Below are 3,459 nucleotides of genomic sequence, written 5' to 3' on the forward strand. Positions count from 1 at the left end.
CAATGTATTTTGCCCCTTAAAACACTTAGCTACCTGTAAATGGTGTTTAATGATCTAATGATTAGTAAGTTAAACAAGAGCTCATCCATTTACTTCTATTTGCTAAGCTCGAAGGGAATCATCACTTGACTTCTATACACCAGTAGAAGCTATAGATTCCATATTTATGTTCAGCACTCCCACTCAATCATACTATCATGTTCCCAAAATATACGTATCACCCTGACCCGAAAGTAGGCTTAACTAATAAATCAAAGAACATGAATAGCACTCCTGAGTTGAGCCTAAGCATATCAGGATTTAGATTCTTTTAATCTTAAGATCAACTACTGATATTGACTTGGAAAGATATGTATAACGGTAAGTTTGTAATATCTTAACTTAGTTGCAATATCGGTCCAGTCCAATGTATACTCCATACATTCGAAACTAGTATACTTTACTAATGTCCTGGAAAGAACATAACACTTACTCCAAGTGTAAGTACACATCATCGCTGATTATCACATTAGTGTAAATCCAATAACACTGATGAAACAGGGACCAAGTCTTTTGATTCATATGATCACAATCACATTCCACTGTGTTGACGATACTGTAATTGTGAATAAACATATTTAAACCATTAGCATGTAAAATTCATGCAAACATCAATCACTTCAAATTTCTTATATTGATAACTAATCAGATTGTAAAGAGTTTTATTTAGGGCATAAAACCCAACAAACTCCCACTTGCACTAATATAAAACAAACTGCGCAAATAGGTCAATCTGATGTCTTGATCTTCAGATCAAGTGTAGTATATTTGAATCCACCCAAACTTCTGGAACTAGTTCATAAAAACTCTTATGAAACATCCTTTACTATATGCTTTACTCATCAAGGGATACTGAAATCTTTACTGTTTTAAAAGTACATCTGAATTAATAGAAGACATATCTCTCATATTTTAAAATATGTAATTGAGATAATACAGTGTAGATTTATCTTCAGTGATATAACTTTCTTGGATTTCGAATACACAAAGTTATAATTCTTTTCTGGTAGAGCTTGAATTATTATACAATAATTCCTCCACCCCCAAAGTAAATACCATCTCATAGGTCTCGAAATTAGATGGTGAGATACAAGGACAACTGATACACAGTTCCTTAATATCTAACATATAGATCACTTTCATAAATCCTTCTTGAATATCTTCTAATGTTCCCTATTTGATTACATCTCAGATAGCTCCCACTCAATAGCAGATGTCTGGTTAAATAATACTTTTAACCTCTGATTGTTTAGAGAGTTACCTAGTTGTGACTTTTGTATTAGTCTTAAAACTTTAAGTTAAGACTAAGTCATCAACATAGCTGACTAGTATTTGAAGTGAAAAATACATGCCAGAGATAAAGTAATCAAAATTAAGATACCATAAAATTTTATGAGGATTAAGAATTCTAGGTTCAAGTCATTCGAATGGACTGAACTAGAGTTCTTTATCCTATTCTCATAATTCTGATAAGCTATTCCTATCCATGTGAATGGTTAGATTTGCTTTTCAGTAGTGTTCTTAAGTATCTATCACAAGTATCAACCTAATGAAGATGGGTATAGAATTTTAAAATTCTCACACTCAATTAAGGTAGTGTGAAACTTTAACAAATAACTTTCAAAGGTATCAAACTTTTACTTACAACAGTAAAACGAAATGGAACATACAATCAAGATCAAGAATTTATATTGACAGTAGCTGACTCATTATATTACTTCCATGTTTAAAGAAAATATGTGTTACATAGGGAATTGTGGAATAGACTCCACCCCTAAGAATATACATATAGGGTACTATGGATAACCTCCACCCCTAAGTATATATAAAGATTATGATCCACCCCTAAAGGTTGTAAAGATCATTATTCTCTAAGTGTGATAGAGTTTATGTGGAGTTGAATACTATCCAGAGTTCATTAGATATAAAAGATCGTTGAACTGCATAGTTTTCTTAACTTTTCTCCACCCCTATCAGATCAAAAGATCCTTTTATTAAACAAATTCTTAATAATTGTATAAGAATTAACAATTATTAATAAACATAGAAATAGTTTCTAGTGTTTATTTAATATAACTCTATGAAGAGTTGTAAATACTATAGAATTTGCATCAATAATAAAAACACTTACACATACAAACATACAAATATAATGTGGTAATAATTGATGAAGATAAATTAAATGAAGCTCAATCTCATAATTTGCAATAGTAAATTTCAAAAATTAGAAACTTTATTAATAAAAAAAAAAATGTATTGCAACAATATGAGAGAAACAGGGATAAATATCCCTAACTTAAATTTGAAATCCAAATTGTCTTTAAAGTAAAACAATTAATTCAAAAAAAATTGAAGAGCTTCATCTTCATCTGGACGATTTCACCCTTGGTCCAGCTTTCTGATCCAACTCAATTGAGTTCAAGTAGCTTGGCCTATAAGAAGAAGAAAACAAATAAACAAAGTTAGTCCAGAATCATAAATCCAATTGGATAATAATTCACTAAAACTCTTAAAGTTTATAAATGGAAATACCTTGTTTCTTTGCAAGAAGTTTAGGACACTGGGGTTTCCAATGACCTTTCTCATTGCAGTAGAAACACTTTCCTTTAAGTGTAGCATCACCGGAAGGAACAGCCTTTTTATTCTTCATGGCTTTTGTTCGCTTCTTGGTGTTCTTCCAGTTCTTCTTCGATTTGGGCTTTGAAGTAGAGGCAACATTTGCTTCAGGTTTCATCGTCCCATTACCATTTCCAGGATTATGAGGTTTGCTCCCTTTCGTCTTGGGTCCTCCAATCAAATTTTCATAAGTTTGAAGGTCATTGACTAATTCATGAAAGTCAATTTCCTTCTTATTCATGACATAATTTGAAGTGTATGGTAGCAATGCTGGAGTTAGGCTATTCAAGATAAGACTTACTTGAGTAGCACTATCCATTTCAGCACCATGATCATGGGCTTCTTGGAAATAACTTGACATTAGGAGAACATGGTCACGCACGTTTTGATGAGATTCCATCTGTGCATTAATGTACTTCTTAGTCGCGTCAAAGCGTGACTGAAGTGATGCCTTACCGAATAGCTCATTTAACTTTGTCATAACTTCAGCAGCCTTCTCGGTTTTAGAAAACCGAGTTTTGAGGGTGTCAACCATGCTAGAATGCATAAAGTATAGAGCTTTGTCAATTGCTTTCTGCCAACGCTCATACTTTTCTTTCATAGCTTTGGAAGCATTGTCCCCAGGCACTTCAGGTGACGGCTCAGTTAAAACAAACAAGGCACTTTCTCCTATGAGAGCAATATTAATGTTCTCATTCCATTTATTAAAGTTAGATCCATTCAGCTTATTTTCAGTCAACAGTGATAACATGGGATTCATTTTGATAATACAGGATACTACAAAATAATAGAAATCAACAAATA

Source organism: Cannabis sativa, chromosome 3, assembly GCF_029168945.1.
Source record: "Cannabis sativa cultivar Pink pepper isolate KNU-18-1 chromosome 3, ASM2916894v1, whole genome shotgun sequence".
In the NCBI taxonomy this organism is placed as follows: domain Eukaryota; kingdom Viridiplantae; phylum Streptophyta; class Magnoliopsida; order Rosales; family Cannabaceae; genus Cannabis; species Cannabis sativa.